This window comes from Camelus ferus, chromosome 22 (genome assembly GCF_009834535.1).
Source record: "Camelus ferus isolate YT-003-E chromosome 22, BCGSAC_Cfer_1.0, whole genome shotgun sequence".
Classification (NCBI taxonomy): domain Eukaryota; kingdom Metazoa; phylum Chordata; class Mammalia; order Artiodactyla; family Camelidae; genus Camelus; species Camelus ferus.
This window is the reverse complement of record NC_045717.1, coordinates 5,331,517-5,350,756: the sequence shown is the minus strand read 5'-3', so window position 1 is coordinate 5,350,756 and position 19,240 is coordinate 5,331,517. Positions and strand designations below refer to the sequence as shown.

The 19,240-nt window shown below is 49.2% G+C and overlaps 1 long non-coding RNA gene across 9 annotated transcripts in view; it reads left to right on the top strand.

The window, feature by feature from the left end:
• The window catches only part of LOC106729421, a 126,645-nt gene extending 108,550 nt beyond the window's left edge, over window positions 1-18,095 (top strand). For 4 of the 9 annotated variants that reach the window (XR_004314212.1, XR_004314208.1, XR_004314211.1 and 1 more), the window contains 2 exons: window positions 5,409-10,736; window positions 11,829-16,288. This is a non-coding gene — a long non-coding RNA (uncharacterized LOC106729421). Of the gene's footprint in view, window positions 1-5,408; window positions 10,737-11,828; window positions 16,289-16,385 lie in introns of those variants that run through there. The other 5 variants (XR_004314215.1, XR_004314214.1, XR_004314213.1 and 2 more) reach the window with 5 other exon arrangements.
• The last annotated feature ends 1,145 nt before the right edge of the window (window positions 18,096-19,240 follow it).

Here is a 19,240-nt window from a genome sequence, read left to right as displayed (position 1 = left end):
AGGACGTGCCTGGCACACAGTTAGAATCTGGTCTATGGTTGTGATTATACTTTCTTGTATTACTTTATTCAACATGCTTTAACCGTAACTGAGCACGTCCTTTGTACCAGGCCGTGTTAGGAACTAAGGATACAGGCTTGTCTGATTCATTTCACGAATGTTTGCTGAGCACCTACAACGCTACTATGTGCCAGGCAGACACCACTAAGCCCTGGAAACTGACCTGGGTGGAAACAAACAAGACCTCTGCCCCCGAGGTTCCTCCAGCCTGGGGAGGGAGACAGGCATTCACATAATGAACATACTTGGCACAGATAGGTCCTTGCTGAATTCCAGAACTCCAACAGGCTCATCATAGGCATTATCAACCGTCCTGCAGATGAGAAAAGTGAAGCTCAGAAAGGTGAAGAGACTTGCCCAGGTCCCCACACCTAGAGACGGGCAGAGTCTCACCTGTGACACAGACCAGCCTGGCTCCAAAGTCCGCGATCTTTGTCAACAGCACACAGCTGCCAGGGTGTGTTTCAAGCTCCTGCAGGATGACATCAGGCAGGGCAGGGCTGAGAATACGCACAGACACCAGAGGTACTCAGTTTTCAGAGTCTCCAATTTGGGAAGGATGTAATTTGCGGGGTACAGAGCAGGACTTTGAGCAGAGTTGGCATCTACCAGCAGCGAGGGGTGCTGGGTGTGTCTTGGTGTGTGTCTGTGTGTCTGTGAGCGTCTGTGTGTCTATGACTACTTCTGTGCATGTGTGAGCGTGTACACGCACCTCTGTGTGTGTGTGTGTTTGCACAAGGAGGGGAGGCAGGCAAGTGTGTCTGTGTGTTTATGTTTCTCTATGTGTCTATATATCTCTGTGTGTGCCTCTGTGTCTGTGTGTGTGTGTGAGTGACTGCACATGTATCTGAGTTGGTGTGTGGGTATATTTGTGTCTGTGCACACACATTTGGGTGCATCTCTCGGTGCGCATGTCTGTCATTGGAGACGTGTGTGTATCTTTGTGTGTGTGGGCGTGTGTGCCTTTTGGTATATGTCTTCCTGTCTGTGTGTGTATCGGTGTCTGTGAGTGACTATGTGTGTGTGCCTCAGTGAATGTGTGTGCTGTGACCTGCCCCCTCCCTGCCGCTTTTGTGGCGCTAACCTAACGTGTCCTTCGGAATCAGGGCACCGGCAACGTCAGTGCCTGTAGCCTTATCGCCCAGCCTGCTGCTCTGTCAGAGGAAATTAGATTTGCTTGGCACAGCCTGCTCCTTATGATGTCATTTTGGCTGCGATCTGCGCATTCTGCTCTCCTAGGTGTTTGTCTTTTGATTGCTTGATGAATACCTGCCAATGGAAAGATTAAGAGAACACGAGTTTGGGTTTTTTTTTTTTTTTTTTTTAAATAAGCATCCAGGGGGAGAGCTTTAGCTGTCCATCTTCCTTGCGGTGGACTTAGAAGCCGGGGTAAAGGAGACAGAGCTTTGGCTTTGGAATAATAAGACCTCAGTTCCAGTCTCCAGTTGGCCCCTTCCAAAGCTGTGTGACCTTGGGGAGGATATTTTACCTCTCTGAGCCAAGGTTCCTCATCTACTACATTCAGAAGTTTCTTTGGAGGGGCAAATATAACAATAGATGAAAATGTTCTCAGAAATCCACAAAGTCCTTAAATCACAGGATATTGAGGCAAAGAAGTGGAGCGGGAAGACTCTGGGCGCAGAGGTCGGGCAGATGTGGGTTTGGATCCTGGTTCTATTCTTTTCTGAACATATGACCTTCAGCAAGTCATTATGCCTCTGTGAGCCTCGGATTGCTTCTCAGTTAAGTAGGATACTATATGAGAAGCACTTAGCTCACTGCTAGCCACTGTGAGCCCCGCCCCCCGTGAGAGCTGGTAATATTTTTAATAACACAACAGGGGTGATGGATATATTAATATCTGCCCACTGTCGAAATTTCAGTGAGTGTAAGCAAGATAAAGCCTCTGGAAGTGAGGGTGAAGCAGGCCATGGGATAGAAGTGATTTACGATTATTTGTTTTTATGACTTCAAGATGCAGCGTCAGCAGCGCATTCTTGGCATCACCATATGCTTGGCAGGCAACGTGCGTTTCATCTAGAACTCGAGGCTGTTCTAGCTGCAGACAGGAGCTGAGAACGAGGCGGCCTCCAGCCCAGAGTGGTCCAGGCAGGCTGCTGGGGGCCGACCTCCCCTGTCTCCAGCCGCCTGTCTTGTACATGCCCTCCTTACTCCAGCCGGACCTCAGTGTCCCTTGCCTTGTAGGTGCTGTTCTCTCCCCTGGAACAGCCCTCATCACCACTCTACCCCTGAGACCATCCGGGCTGGGCTCCAGGTGCCCCTGCGCTGGCTAAAGCAGGTGTCCTTGCCGTGTCCCCAGCACACCCCTGGACTCACCTCACTGTGCATGGCGTCCAGGGCATTTGAACGATCTGCTCTGTGTCTGACTCCCTCCCAGCCAGTGCCTTCCAGGAGGGCAGGGACGGGGGACCACAGAGCCCTCTGTGGATGTTTGCAGAGTGAGTGTGTGGAGATGGGCTGCCTCCTCTCATTTTCTGCCAGCGCCCTCAGATACAGTGCCTTCAGATATCACCTTATTCATCTGGGCCTGCTTCTGACAACCTTGTGCTCAGTAACAGAGATCCTGGAGAGATATGGCTGCTGTTTAGGGTTGGTTTGGAAACAGATGGGTTTATCGCCACTGCTTGTCTCTAATAATAGTGCCACACAGGCCAGAGAACAAAAGACTCCCAACTGTTTGACCAGTTTTGTCCTGTGTTCGGGGCTAACGTGGGTTTGCCATAACTACCGTGGGCAGCCATGTGGGCCTTGAGAGGGATTGGGGATCCAAGTTCTGGGATTGGACTGCCTGGTTCCAAGCCTCAGAGATATTAAATCTCTTTGTACCTCAGTTTCCTCATCTGTAGAATGGGGATACATAGTAGAACATACCTGCCTCACTGGGGTTTTGTCAGCATTAACGGAGCTCATTCAAGTAAAGCCCTTGACTCAGTGTCTGGTGGACAGTGAGTAGTCAGTGGAGGTGATTTAGTGTTTCTGTTGTGTTGTATCTGTAACCAGTGGAAGTATCAGACCAGGGCCTCCTCTGTGACTGTCACAGGGACTGAGCTTCTGCAGTGACGTCTACCTCTGTCCTGCCAGAGTTGGGCTCCCAGGACTAGACATTGGAATGACTCTGCCATTTCGGATGAGTGGTTATGATCAGGTGGGCATCATTCGAGGAGAGACTTACGGTCTGTCTGTACCTGATGAGGTGTGAGCCTTTCTCTCACTCAGCAGCCACCTGGCACACTTAGTTGGTCATCTTACTTGGGCCACCTCATGTCTCAGAGCGGCGGTGATCAGCAAATGAGAGCCCTCAGGCCGAATCTGGCCCACAGCCTGTTTTTGTAAATAAAGTTTTATTGAGACACAGCCACGCCTGTTCACTTACAAATTGTCTATGGCTGTTTTCGCACTGTAATGGCAGAATTCAGTAGTTGCGGGAGTGATCACGGGGCTTGCAAAGTCTAGCATATTTTCTATCTGATCCTTTACAGAAAAAATTTGCCGATCCCTGGTGTTAGATTGAAGCGGGATTAAATCTGGTGGAGCTAAACTAGGATACTGAGCATCACCCAGTCTCTCCGTCCTCCCTGAATTCTGACATCGAGTTGATCACCAAGGCCAGATTCCTTTGTCCCACTGTATTTCATCCATTTGATCCCCCATCTCTTTGTCATATGCCATTGCCTTAGCTCAGTCCTGTCCCCACCCATCTTGGCTCTCACGCACAAGGGCCACCACCAGCCTCTAAGGTGTCTGGGTGAATTAGATAAGGTTATCTTCTTTGAGGAGATGCAGCACCACGACACACATCAGTGCGCGGCAGGAGTGCTTCTGTGCAGGAAAAAGGCCCCGTCCAAGCTTACTGATAATGGCCAGTCCGTTATAGCTCTTGTACCTCTTGGTTATACCTACTGATTATACTGTCTCCTTGCCCCCCTGTCCAGGCAGCCCCCCACACTAGAGCTAGAGTGATCTTTCTAACCCACTATGTCTCTTTCCTGCTCAGCCGCTCCCTGGCTCCCTCCTGCCCTTAGAACAGAGCCTATGAACATGACTTTCAAGGCCTGTCGTGATCCAGTCTTGGCCAGCCTCCCCGCCCCGTATCTCACCACCGGCTCAGCCTACACCACACTTGAGCATGGTCATATAGTTGAGGCACCCTAGACCGAGACTTCTACACTTGCTAATACTTTGGGGATCGGCACAGTCTTGTCCTCTGTGAAATACTCTGCTCTTCCTCTTACCTGTCCGGAAAATTCTTAAGTCATCTTTCAGGTCCACTGCAAGCATCTCCTCCCTGTTTCTCTCTCCCAGATTCTCCCAGGCACACGTGGGCACTCCATCTATAGTCCAGCCCATGGATGGGTCAGCATAGCAGGGCAGGGGTCTTAACCAGCACTTTCGGAAAGAAGAACTAGACTAGAAAACACAAAAGTGCATCTCTGTGTGTCAAGTGTGGCTATAACATAGGATGAACAGCACAGCCCGGGTTCAAGTCTAGCTCTGAGGCTTACTAGCAATGACCTTGGGCCAGTGATTCCATCTTTCGGTCCCTCAGTTCCCTCATCTGGAAAACAATGATAAAGGTAGCATTTCCATTACGGCTTGCCATGAAGATTAAAGTAATGTATTAATAAGTGAATATGTATGTATTATGTATAAATATATTTATATGTATGTATGAATGTACAGGCACACCTTGGAGACATGATAGGTTTGGTTCCAGATCAATACAATAAAGCAAATATTGCAGTACAGCAAGTCACACAAATGTTTTTGGTGTCTCAGTGCCTATAAGTTATAAGTTATATAAGTTACAAGTTATATATATTATATATTATATGTTATGTAAGTTAAAAGTTATATACTTACAAGTTATACTATACTGTAGTCTATTAAGGGTGCGATAGCATTGTGTCTAAGAGAACAAGGTACGTGCCTTAATTTTAAAAACGATGCTTTTGGAAGAATGGCACCAATAGATCTGCTCGATGCAGGGTTGTCACAAACTTTCAATTTGTAAAAACCACAGTATCTGCAAAGCACAAAAAAGCGAAGCATAGTGAAAGGACTGTATATATACATATATATATATATATATTTGATGTATATATTATCCACTTAGGAAGGTGCCTGGCCACGTGGCGAGTGCTATAAGCATGTTAGCTAGTGTGCGCGAGCACGTGTGCACGTGCGTGTGACCGTGGTTTAGGATGAGCGCTATCCGAAAGCCTGTTCTCTGGCTGGAATCCATTCTGATCCTCTTTAAGGCAGTTGTTTGACTATATTATGATTTTTGTTTGGTATTATTTTGCTTTTCTCTCTCCTTTCCTATACAGGGAGATCCTGGAAGGCAGTAAGTGTGTCTCATCCATCTCTGCACTCCCAGCACCCAACATCATGCTGAGTAAATTGATGGTTTTTGAATAAATGAGAAAATGAGGCCCAGATCCTGAAGCTGAACCATCCTAGGGTCTCCTTCCTGCCATTCCAGGGACCAGAGTCCTCCGGCCCCGCCCCCACCCCGTCCCCACCTTCTTCTGGGAGAAACAGTCCCAGCTTGCCTGGTGTTTGGGGGACTTTTCAGGCTGTCCCGTCCCCAGGACGAGAACATGTGACCACGCCTTGCTGTCAGCAAGAGGGAGGAAGGCGTGAGGGGCCCTCGAGCAAGAAATGGAGCTTCCAGACTGATGCAGAGGAAAATGGAAACTCCAGCTGACCTAAGAGATTTCTATAATGAGAGAAAACCAATTTATATGCAAATAGTCCACAGCTAGTTGGGAGCAGGCTCTGTGCTGCCGAGAAAGGCTGGGAAAACAAACAGCATTCCCATCACGAGACAGGCTCACCGCTGGACAGGAGGGTTGCTTCATCCACTCAGGATAAAAGTCCAAACTAGTGACAGAAGTCACATGCATTGCTGGCGGCATTTCCTGGTGCTTCATGGTGCTGACTGAGAAATGGGTGCCCGTCAGGGGGCCAGCCATCCGCCACTACCATTTACCGAGCCCCTGGCAGGTGTCAATTGCCAGGCAAGGCACAGAGGACAAAAGATGCCCCGGAGATGGTCACTGCCTCTGCCCACAGAGGGGCTCACAGCCTGGGGACCATTAGATTCTAAAGTCAACCCCGGGGCCATAATAAGAACTAACATTTTATGGAGCATTTACTATGTGCTAAGCCCAGGGCTAACGACTTTATATGACAGTAGCTCATCAAATTCTCACAGTGAACCGTGAGGTAGGGCCTTTTATTCCCATTTTACAGATAAGCAAACTGAGGTTCTAAGACCCAGCCAGAATGGCTCCAGGGCTCTGGCTCATACTCCCCCTGATGTGCTAGGAAGAGACACGGGGAGCATTTCCCAAAGAGTTCTTTGCAGAGCAGATGGGCCCAAAGGCAGGAGGCTCTGGAACAGAGGCTTGGCCTGGGGCAGCAAAAATAACCCTGTTCAATAAAACAAGAGGTGTGGGTTGCTCTGCCACAAACTGGCTGTGTGACCCTGGGGGTCGCTTTCCCTCTCTGGGCCTCATTTGCTTATATAAAATGAAGGGGGGTAGCCTAAATTATTTTAGGCTGTAAAATTGTACTATTTTAGGACTCCAGCCACCCTCCAGAATAGCCATTGTCCAGATGATAAGACACGCCCTGCCCCCTCCTTTGTGCCCCACCCCCCGCCCTCTGCCCCGGCTGGCCTGTATCTGTTGCTGTGGAGCACTTTAATTTCCTCCTTTGGTTTCATAATTCAAGGACAGCTCGTCTGCGGCAGTAATCCACTGTCTCTGATAGCCTCCTCCTCCAAACGAGATGGATAAAGGCTTCATCCGGTTTATTTCGTGGATGGGGCGGGAGCTGGCATAACCAGGTGGGGACAGCTTTTGGCCTTGCAAACTGCATTAATCCCCTAATCTTCTGGGAGGGCCCCAGAGCCCAGTCTGTCATCGTCACCGCCTAGCCCAGCCAAGTCGTCCCGATGATGATGATGAGAGATGACATTTACCGAGGCTCTTCTGAGGCAGGAACTTTCTTCAGCGTTTTGAGGGTTAATGTATTTCATCCCCACCACGTCTCTGCGGAGAAGGGGCTCAAAATCCTAGCTCCACTTAACAGAATGAAGAAACTGAGGCCCGGCAGGCTTCAGAAATTTGCCAAAGCCTGAATTTGAACTGTCTGGGGAAATAAACAAATCCACCCAAAGACGGCCAGCCCAGGAGGAGCTGGGCTTCGCGGCCGAGCCTCCCGACCTCCCTTATTTGAGGAGTTGAGGCCACTCTCCTTTGTTAAACATTCATTCAACACATTTTTATTGAGCTGCCCACGGTGTGCCAGGTGCTGCCTGGCCACCAGCTGGGGACAAGGCCCACGGGGACCCACTCTCAGAGGGCTGACCTTCTCATACAGGAGATGGGCCCGTGACCAGCAACTGAATACCCAGACACAAGCACTCTAGGTGGCAATCAGATGCCACAAAGAAAATACAATAGAGGGTGCGAGAGAAAGAAATGGGGGGGTGGTCAGAGACAGTCTCCTGGCATGGAGGACCTTTGAGCAGAGATGTGGGCATTCTGTCATGCCACTGGACTTCTCAGCCTTGCCACTAGGGACATTTGGGGCCTGATAATTCTTTGTTGTGGGGGTCTGTCCAGTGCATTGGTCCCCGGAGGACCAAATCGCCCTGGATTAAGAACTGCTGAGCAGGGAGGGTAGGGCTCAGTGGTCGAGTGTCTGCTTAGCATGCACAAGGTCCTGGGTTCAATCCCCAGGACCCCTCATTAAAATAAACATATAAATAAACCTAATTACCTCCCCCTACGAAAAAAAAACCTAAATAAATAAAATAACTTAAAAAAAAAATAAAAAAGAACTGCTGAGCCATGCGGTCAGCAAAGCAGGCAAATGGCTGGAAGGGACAGCAAGGCGGGCTGAGGGTGTGAGGAACAGGAAGAAGACAGGTTTGGCTAGAGGGCTGGATCATCATGGCAATGTGCTCCTTAGAACTCTCTCGAAAGTCCTCAGCAACACTTTTAGAGTTTCTTCTCTGTGCCAGGAATTGCACCAGCTGTGCCCAAGAACACAGCACACGCTCCAAGGTGATCGCAGACAGGGTAGTGGATAAGACGCGTGTGCCCAGGGAGGCAGCTGTCAGCATGGGCTGTCCATGATAATAGAATATTCTGGCCAGCAGAGAGCTCTTTGGAAGGCAGTGACCACTGTGCAGGAAGCCCGTGGAAAGGCAGCATCTCGGCCGCTTCTTAAAGAGGAGCGAGCCGGTGGCTGAGGTCCTCACCTTCCCAGCATCCTGGCCCTTTCGTTTCCAGTAGCAACCACCCCACCCCTGGACCCCGGCGCAAACTGTTTCGGTGAATTTCTAATCACAGTGCCCCCCTAGTCTAGCCAAGGGTCTGGTATGAGACCTAGGCTTGGCTATCAGATTCTTTCTTCCTGGAATTAGAACTTGGGGCACAGAAACCCAAGGGCAGAGAATGGCTAGAGTCAATTTTTCTAATGGAAATGGAACAAGGCATGTTCTTTGGTTCTGGCATATTTTTTATCCTCTCAACTCCCTGAGAAGTAATCACTTCTCTCTCTTCCAAGGCCTAGTTTTTCAGCTTTTCCTTGTAATGCCCTTTCGATAGATGGATATCTATTTAATTTACCGGAGTGGGTTTCTGATGCTTGAAACCTCTGTTAAAATAGAAACAGTTGCAATGTGAACAGGGAAAAGAGAGTGGAGATTTCAGATCCATTGCACTGGGTACTTGGTATTAAATAAGCTGTGTGCGTCTCTGTCTCCCATCTGCAACCAGGAGGCTCTGCAGGGCCGAGACCATGCCGTTTCCTCTTTGTACCCACAGCGCTCAGCCCAGGGCTGGCTGCTGCTTTGCACTCACCATGGTTTGTAATTACTTTTTTCTTTGTGGGATAATTTGTTTAATGTCATCCTCTCCCGCTGTGCTGGAGGTCCCACGAAGAGAGAGGATGTAAAGCCTAACCCAGCAGGGTGACCAACTGTCCCGATTGGCCTTTGTCCCAGAGGTTTCCTGGTGTGTGATCTTCCAGCACCCAAACCAGGAAAATCCCCAGCAAATCCGGTGGTCACCCTAACAGGACCTGGTATATACGAAGTCTTTGAGCACCATTTGTCCCTGACACTTAAGAAATACATGTCAAAATGTTCTGTAGAGGCAACCCAGCGTAAGACATACTCTTTCATTCAATTACATTTCTTCACACCTACCATGTGCCAGGGAAGCAGCTGGCCAGGAGCAGAGGGATTCACGGAAGGACGTCCCAGCAGCCAGGGCTGGAAATTGCAGATTGGAACTAGGCTGGTGTGGGGCTTGCATGGCAGGCTAAGGAATCTAGATATAGCACAGGTGTGGCAGATCCTGGCCGATTTAGAAGCAGGGAAGAGACAAGAAAAAAGGAATAATTTAGGAGAGAAGCCTCGGCTGCTCCTCCCAGGCTCTCTGATACAGGAAACATTTGCAGGGGCTGCTGAAGGTGGGGAGGAAACCTGAAGTCAGCAAGTCATCTTGTCCTTTCTTCCTAGGGTCTCGCCTGGGCACAGAGGGGCTACTTCATTTTTCAGTCCAAGCCCAACCCTCTGCTCAGCTCAACATGCAGAAAATCCAGCCCTGGGAAACGTGAGTCCGTTTGTGGCTGTGCAGCGAATCCCACATCTTTGCTCCTCGTGGAGATCCAGGGACCCAGTCCATCCCATGAGACCATCCTCTGGGTGGATTTCACTCCTGCTCCGTCAGCAGCTGAGAAAACATTGCTGGACAGCCAAGCCCACTTTGGGGGCCTGGAAATCATCAGAGAAGAACATTTCTCTAATTCAGCTCCCTCATCTGAGAGAGACCTAAGAATCTTCCAAAAATGAGCTAATCAGTGAGAAGCAGAGGGTGGGCTGTTCTCCCCTTAGCTTTTATTAATAAAGAACTGAATCACACCGAAGGGGGGGTCCTGGTGGGCAGGAGAAAATTCCAGAAGGTGAACAGACACAGACATAAAAACATAGAAGCGTGGCTAGAGATTTTTTTTCCTCTTTAAATTTTCTTTCAGTCTTTCTTAGTACACCAAGAAGATGGTCTTACTTTGGGACTAATAGTTCTTTACCTCTCCAAATCTCCCTTTTAAATGGAAATCAGACAGGCTTCAAGAGCCCAGAGTCCTCAATGGGCCACCCTATTCTTCTAGAATTCACTAATACTGCTTTATTTTCATGGTATTTCTTTTTATGAGTAGCTTCTGTTTGTGACAAGTTACATTGGCTTACCACGTATGGCAATGAGTATGTTTCCCTTTTGAATAAATGTATTTTGAGTTTTCAGGGGGAGACAAGTTAACGGAAAATAGTGAAGGAAGGACTCGACCCAGTGGTATACAACTGTTGCACAATTATTGGTGGTCCTCAAACAATCGAAGCTTGAAAACGGGGATGAAGGTACCGTGACCCCAGGCTGCTCACCCAAAAAGGCGCCGTTTGTGTCATTAAGCAAATGTCAAGACTGAAATTTAGAAAGTGGCTCCTTAAATGCGTTAGAGACAGAGACCCTGGGAAATGCCTGGGAATTCTTCACGTGACCTTGAACAGACAGGAACCTCCTGAGATGTGAGAGAGGAGATCTATCGTTTAGCCTGGCAAAAGACCCTCCTGGCGGGTAAGGGGATCTTCTTTTTGAACAAAAAGTGAATTTATATGTTTCCTATGAAAAACCACGGAAGCAGTAATAATGGCGGGAATGGTGGTAGGCGGGCAGAAGCAGCAGCTCCCACTTACGGACACCCTGTGCCAAGTCCTTCTGTGCTTCTGAGATCCTCTCCCATAATCCTTTCAACACTCCCAGACTGCTGATGCTAAGATCATCTGACATTTAAGGAGCATATACTACGTGCCGAGACCTCTTCCAAGTACTCTATCCATTCATTTAGTCCTAACAGCAACCCTGGGAGACACGTGTTTTTACTCCCACTTTACAGATGAGAAAACTGAGGTGTGAAGAGGCTAAGAGCTCCACAGGGTCATCAGCTAGAAAAAGGTAGAAGCAGATTCAAACCCAGGCAGTCTGGCCCCCAGCTATCACAGTGCACAGAGGTGCGTGAGTGAGTGCGGACATCTCATCTCCATTGTCCAGAGGAGGACTCGGGGCTTGGAGGGTAATTAACCTCAGATCACCCGGCTGCCGAACTGTAAAGTCAGCTAAACCGCCTCCTGAGTGCGAACGGCATTTTCCAGGGAGCGAGCTATTTCATGAATTACCCAGTGCTCACTGAGCACCTACCACGTGGGCCACACCCGTCTTCCTGCGCACGCGTGCTCTGGCACTAGCCATTTGCAGCTGGGGGCTGGGGGCTGGGGGTCCCTCCCTGCCCTCCCTCCCTCCCCCAAGCAGGGAGGAGCCATCCCGCGGACTCCTGTCTGGGGCCTCTGGGTATCCGGGTCCATCCAAGGCGGACCCGCCCGGAGGCCCAGCTGCCTGGCAAACCCAGCCAACCTGGGCAAAGGCTACAGAAACTTGATTCTGGTCCCAGTTCTGACATTTTCTGCCAGAATCTCTGCCCCTTCCAGCCTCAATTTCCTCACCTCCCAAATGACGCTAATTAGAACGATCGGACTTTAACTCACAGAGTTATTGCGAAAATCCAATGCCATGGCGTGGACAAAGATGCTTCTGACCGGGGCTCCGTGTAAATGGCAGCAGACATTAACTCGAATTGCTCTGTGTTTTTTTTTATTTTTTTTTTTCAAATAGAAATTAGCGTTTGCTTCTCATGGCAAAAGTTTGGGAGTTCCAGAAAAACACACAGGAACAAATTAAAAAAAATTGTTCGTGACCCCACCGCCCCTTGAAGGCCTCTATTAACCGCTGATGTAGTTCCTTCCGGTTACGTAAATGTAATATAAACGTAAGTATAATCATTGCCTGACTTAAAACCCAGCAGCGTCCCCACTGCACTTAGAATAAAATTCAAACTGCTTCTAAACACTTGACCTTGGCTTTCAGACTCTACATTATCCAGCCTGTGCCCGCCCCTCGTCCACCCCTTCTCTCCCTACTCACATGCTATTTCTTTTCCTTTATTTTTTTTCTAATACCCCAACGGCATCGCCCCTCTTGGCCTTTGTCCCTCTGCCTGAAATGCTTTTTCCCAGATTCTCATGATTAGATGTTTTCCAACAAGCAGTAGGCAGTGGAAGTGTCAGTGCGGCAGATAACCCCTCCCTCGTCACTCACTCTGCACTGGCCCATCTTACATTTGCTTCATGGACCAGTCTCAGGAATGATCTTGTTTATTCCCGGGGCTACATGTTTGTTGTCTGACTTGCCCCCAGTAACACACCAAACTTGTTCCCCTCCATACCCACCACGCCCAAAATAGTGCCTGGCACACAGCACGTGAACTATTTAATAAGTGAATGAATCAGATTAATGTAGATTCAAGCTGGGGTCATACTATATTATCACTTAATATGATGTGACCCCCAGTGACTTTTAATGGCAGTGTAATATTCCATTGAATGGATATGTCATAATTTTTAACCAGGCCCCTGTAATTGACTAGTTAGGACGTTTCTGATTCTTGTGTTTGTAAGTGATACTGCAGCAGCTATCTTTGTGCCAGCCTGGTTTTGCACACCTCCACGACCATTTCCCTAGGAGTAAATCCTAGTGGTAAAATCGTGGGATCAAATCCACTCAATCTGTATTGCCCTACTGGCTTGAAGAAAAGTTGTGCTATCTCTGAGTTGGCTTTAAGGAGCCTTAGTGTTTGTCCTTCTTCGTGGAATCTTCTGAAGGCAAAGGGAATGTTTATCTCCCGATCTAAGGTTGAGGCCACTGGGCAAGACAGGTCCTGCCCGCCAATTCTGCGGAAACCTCCTTCCCTTCCAACAACAGGTGCGTCTTGCAGTGCTGCTGGCCAGGTGCGCATGGGATGGGTAGGAACCCTCTAAGCAGTGATGCACTAAGGTTGCAAATCACTTCAGCTCTGCTGAGGAGTTTATCATTCTGGAAACTAATGACAGTCTGTGCCCCAGCTAGACTCTGTCCCGATGACATACTCCTCCTTGGGCTTCCAAAACATGCCTTGGGCATGGCCAGCTGGCCTCTCACTGAACCCCATCCCTACCTGGCCAGGTCTGGGTGCCTTTGCTGCCTGTGGTCTCTGCCCCTCCCCCCCTCTCCTTCCCCAGGCTCTGGAGCTACTCCCCACCCCCACCTTCTAGGAATCCCCTCCGGGAGCCCCTCCCAGTCCAGAACTGCTGTCACTTTGACTCCCAGCCTCTCCTCTGGCATTTCATCACCTCACCACTCTGTGCCCTTTATATACCCTTTGAGCTTGAATAAAGTTGTTGAAATCTCCAATTGAGGGTTTTTCCCTCCCTCTGGGATCTGGTCCATTGTAGGATATAGTCAGGACCTTTGGGAGAGTCAGACCTGGGATTGAGCCTCGACTCTGCTACCTACTAGCTCTGTGCCTTTGGACAACGTATTGAATCCTTCTGAGCCTCAGTTTTCCCATCAGTAAAATGGGATTATAATAGTACCGACCTGAAAGAGTTGCTCTGAGAATCCAGCATGTGTCAAATGCTCCACATCGTGCCTGGCATAGACAGCTGCTCAAGCAACAACAGAAAAGTCGGAGTAGTTATCCTCATTTTGTTTGTCTCTACCTCCACAGAGGCTGGACCAGTAACTTGCACAATATTAAAGGAAACATTTGTGGACGGAATGAAGAGATATCATGTAAGCATTCCCTGTGTGTGTATTTAGCCTCACTAAGCAGTACCCAGGGGAACAGGACCAGTCATCTCGGGATCTAGGGGCGAAACAAGGGAAAAGGAATCTCTGTCATTAGCTGAGACCTCGCTGAGACCTCGGTCCAGTGCTCTCTTGAGAGCAAAGGTGTGTTATCTGATTTAATCCCCACACCAACCTACCAGGAAGATATTTTTATGTCTCTCTGATAATAAAACCTACCATTTTTTGACCATCTACTGTGTGCTAGACCAAGGCAAGACACTTTTTAAAAATGGGATTTTAGTGGGGAGGGTATATCTCAGTGGTAAAGCACGTGCTTAGCAGGCACGAGGTCCTGGGTTCAATCCCCAGCACCTCCATTAAAAAAGGAAGAAGAGATATCAGCACTTAGCATCCGTATAGCATGTCCTGACCCACCCAAAAAAAAGTGGAAGTGAGATTTTATTTAAACCCTCACTCTATCTTAATGAGAGGATAAATATTATTGAAGATCAAACAGGGTCAGAAAGTTATTCAGTAAACTGCCCAAGGGCTGACGGGCAATAAAAGAGGATGAGCCAGGATTTGGGAGAAAAAAACAAAAATCGAACACTTCCCCCCTGCCCGCCCCCCCAAAAGAAGCTAGACACTTCTGTTCTATCACCTGACATACTGACATTCTCAGGGAACAGAGCTCTGCATTCAGTCGGCGCTTAATAGGGAGGGGATTGCAGTCACGTGAGGGATCCTGGACCTGCTAACAGATGCTTCAGAGGGAGCAGTTTCTATTTCCAGTGCCCACCACGATCTCGAGGGAGGTGACTCCGCACCCCCTCCTCTGCCGTCACGATGTTCTTGTTTTCCTCCGGGCCCTGTGACTCAGCACGCAGCTCCAGATGGCTTCCTGCATTTCCAGCCTTGCTGGCTGGGGTGCCAGGGCCCTGGTACAGTAAACTAAAACCAAAAACACGTTGCATCTAAGAGTGGAAACCCTCTCTCCGCTATCCTCTAACACGAAGACCGCAGGGCCCACGACTCGTGGTGGTTGGTCCCTCCAAGGCCTTCCCTTACACTGTCCATCCCTTCCAGCCCCAAGCTCCCCACGCTCCACCCCAGTGCATCCTTGATGCCTTGAAGATGACACCCTGGGGGGAATCCAAGGACCAGTAAAGGAGAGGGACTGCCTGGTTCTATCACTGCCTTGGTCAGTTGGCCTTGAACAGTTTACTTTCTGATCCTCAGTGATCAGAAGGGGACACGGATATTGCCTGCCTCTGAGGACCGTAGGGTTAGGGTTTCCAGACAAGAGACGGGACATCCAGTGCTATGGACCGAATGCTCGTGTCCCACCCAAATTCATGTGCTGAATCCTAAGGCCCCATGTAAGGGTATTAGGGGGTGGGGCCTTTGGGAGGTGCTCAGGTCATGAGGTCAGAGGTTTCATGAATGCAGTGGGTCCTGATAAAAGAGACCCCAGGCAGCCCCACCATCCTTTCTGGCATGTGAGGACGCAGGAGCAGCCAGCCGCCTGTGAACCAGAGAAAGGGTTCTCACCAGACACTGAACCTGCCAGTGCCTTGATCTCAGACTTCTAGGCTGCAGAGCTACGAGAAATAAATGTTTTGTTTTTCAGCCGCCTGTTCTATGGTATTTTGCCACAGCAGCCCTCATGCGCTAAGACACCCAGTTAGGTTTGCATTTCAAACAAGGATTTTTTTTTTCTTTAGTATAAGTATGTTTCAAATATCACATTCAAATTTAACTGGGTGACCTGTAATTTTGTTTGCTAAATTTATCAAGTCTATGTGGAGTTACTAAACGTGAAAATAAAAGTGGAAGTGCTCTGTCATGTATCAGGAGCTGTACACTGACTAACGCCTTTACCATGAGACATGAGCCAACAAACTGCCCCTGGGCCACCAGCTTGCTCTGGGACGTAGCACAGGTGGCCCTACCATCGGGGGATGGAGCATTTGTACCGCCTCAGCCTGTGGCTTGGGAAATCTGGGTCTTTGTCACCTGACTGATCTTTGGACATTTTACCCCCGGGGTTCAAGACTCCCATCTTGAATTCTCCCAAATCCTGGAATGAGAAACATGGAGACAACAGGTACCCACTGCTGACTGACTGGGACACGTCTGGGTCAGATCTCCTTTTGACTCCATGGTTGAAGAAGAAAAAGCCAGAATGACTTATAAGTGAGATATTCCGTGAAGGATGGATTTAGCTCCAAGAGCACCGCTTAACATAGAAAAACAAAAGGAAGCAGCACATATACTATGCAGAGGCCGCTTGTTTACTTAGGACTTTGGATTATCTCTACCAGAATTCCGAGGAGAGGGGTTTTTGTCGGCTTTGTCCCCCTGTGCTTAGAGCAGTGCCTGGCCCAGGCAGGGTGGAATATTTGATTACCTAAAACCAGTTGAGCTAGCTACATTAAAGACAAATAAAGGTCATAATCTACAGGAAAGAAACTCTTCTGAGGCTAGTCAACCTCCCTGCCTTGCTAAGGGGATGATGTTCATGGTCCCAAGTTTCTTAGAACAACTTCTATCACCTCTCAACAGGATCTCCCCCAGTCAGTGACCAACTCAAGTGTCCGGCGACCAGGGTCCAAGGGCTAAGCTCTTACTCTGCATTCCCCCAAATACTGGAAAATCTGCTGCCTTGCTTTTGTTTTTTACGGATTTATCATTGGCAACCAAGACACTGATGAATGCCCAGGACCCAGTGGGTGTTTGGATTCCATGACTGGTTGGCTCCACCAACAGCGGAAGGGTGGGCAGACCTCAGAGACCTCTTAGCATCTGGGGAGCCCGAAGAGCCATCGTAGGATTTGCCGCTTACCAGCGACTCTCCAAAGGCGGGGCCAGACGTTGTTGGCGACGTGCGTGTGGCTCCCCATCCTCGCAGCTGCGTTGGGGGTCCTCTCAGTCCGTGCGGCCCTTCGTGCAGCTCTGCGCTGCCCAGCCTTCAGCACTCTCCCCGACGCTTCTCAGAGCTGCGCCCTCATCTCTAGTCCCGTCACCTGCCCTAATCCAGGCTTCCCCATCTCTCCCAGGACTATTGCTTCCAGACTTTCCTCCCCAAATCCATCTTCCCCACCGCCCCAGAATGATCCTTTTATAAGTCAAGTGTCGGTTGCCATCAGCTTGTCCCATGCCTCCCATTCTATAAAATTCAGGAAGCCTGATTCTCTCCCTAAAATGTCTCTTGGTGGGAAGGAGTGGGGGGAGACAGGGCTCATCCTCTCATGGCCGTGTCTTGCTTTGAATACCTGCTTCCGCTGAATTAGCACGGTAAAGAAATCGGATCCCTTGTGTACACACACCAGCACCATCCAATCATATACCCCATCAACCCAGACGTGGCTGTGGGCCCTTTCCCTATTCTTGACCCCCTAAAACTCATACCAGTCATTTTTGTGAGCATCAGACTTTCCTGAATTTTTCCGGATGGAGAAACTTACATGTCAGCAAAGCATCAGCGTAAGTGTTTTTAATTATGCACTTTTAAAGAAATATGAAATGCATGAATTCATTCTCTTCATTAAAAAGAAAAAAAAGTTGAAGCATCAGAGAGAAGGCTAATGAGGCAGAACGGGAAGATGGGGAACCTGGTTTCTTGACTTCATAGCTGAGTTACCATCCAGCCCTGGGCTGCTTACCTCTTAGACTTCCTGTTGCGAGATAAAAATAAACTCCCACAGCGAGGCTCCTGGGATCCAGGTTTTCTGCTCCTTGCAGCTGAACACAAGCCCATCTGATGCATCCCTCATCCAGCCCTGAGCCTCCCCCTTCTCTCAGTGTCTACCCTTTCACTTATGTTTATTTTTCTACCTAGCACTTCATCGCTAGCGGAAAAGAAGACTGTTCCCTAATTGCTTACCAGTTTGCTGTTTTCCCATGAGGATGGTGGCTCCCATGAGGAAGGGGTCGGTCTTGCTCCCGCCATATCGCTAGGACCTAACATGATACTTGGCATCTAGTTGGTGCTCGATACCCATTTGTCGAATAAATGAGTGAATAAGAATTCAGTCACATCCTTCCTTGTTTAGAGGGTAAAATCCAAACTGCTCAGATGGTCCATCAAGGTCGTTTCTGCCCTGGACTCTGCCTGTCCCACCTGCCTGGTCTCAAACAATGCTTTTTGCTGCCACCTCTGTCTGCGTCCTTTGCTGAGCCCTTGCCCAGGCTGCTGTCTCGTGTGCACACACACATCCTCTCCGCCAGGCACTCTCCTAGGTACAGGAGAAAACTCAGTAGCCAGCCAGCCAGAGTCTCCACCCCCATGGATTTCAGCAGAAAGGACAGACATTGGCCAAGTAGCTACAACGTGGTCGGTCTGAATAAAAGAGGAGATACAGAAATTATGAAAGCTCCTCGGTCTCTAGGCAGCAAACTCCTATTCATCCTGTAAGGCCCAGTTCCAGTGTCACCTCCTCTAGGAGGTACTTCTGGTGCCCTCATTGACCCTAGACAACCCAAGCCACAGAACTCAGCCCACTCTATTGTCTTTGCTGTCTCTTTGTGTGTCTCTCCAACCAGCCTAGGAATCCTATGATCTCTGTATCCCCAAGGTCCAGTGCAGGGCTTGGCATGAAAGTTTTTATTAAGTTCAGCAACTGACCTGCCCCTTCCTTGGTCTTCCCCCCTCCTCCCCAGCCCCCTCTCCCTTGCTCAAGTTTCAGGCTGCCTCGGTCTTTCCCTCCCACAATCAGCCTCTCCTAGCATTTCTTCCTCGTGTTCTGAATTAACCCTTCCTCTCCCAAGGGAAGCTGCAGCTTGGGGAAGTAACAACTTCCTCTTGAGCTGTCTAAGCAAAGCTTAGGTTAAAGGCTAAGAAAAGTCACCCTAACGAATAGTGACTGATTTTACGCTTTTATTTCCCACTTTCCCTCTCCCCTCTAAGGCCTTCTTCCCCTCCTCCCCTTCCTTGTCTTGCATCATCACCCAGCTATACTCTCTTCCCAGAACACACCAGATTTCTCCTACCTCTGCATCTCTGCACATGCTGTTCCCCTTTGCCAGAAATGCTGTTCCTCCGCCACTCCTTCTTGACGGAAGCTGCCACACCCTTTGAAGCCAAGCTCACATGTTATCTCTTCAGTATGGCTTCTCCAAATCCCCCTCCCCCATCCCCAAGCAAGATGAATTGTTTGCATGGTGCTCTCTGCTTTCTTGGCTCTGACCTCATCCCACACATTTTGGTGATTAGCCCACGGTCTGCTTACTCTCAGACAGCAGACCCCTGGCCATCTGGATCAGTGAGGAGTCTGAGTCTGTACCCAGTCCCTCATTGTCCTGCCAGTGCTCAGCCTAGGGCTTGACATGCTGCAAAACCAAATAAATGATCGTTGCTTTGGGTGGCTGAGGGCTTGGGTGAGGGGTGAGAAGGAGCGGCTATCCCTTCTGGTGACAGC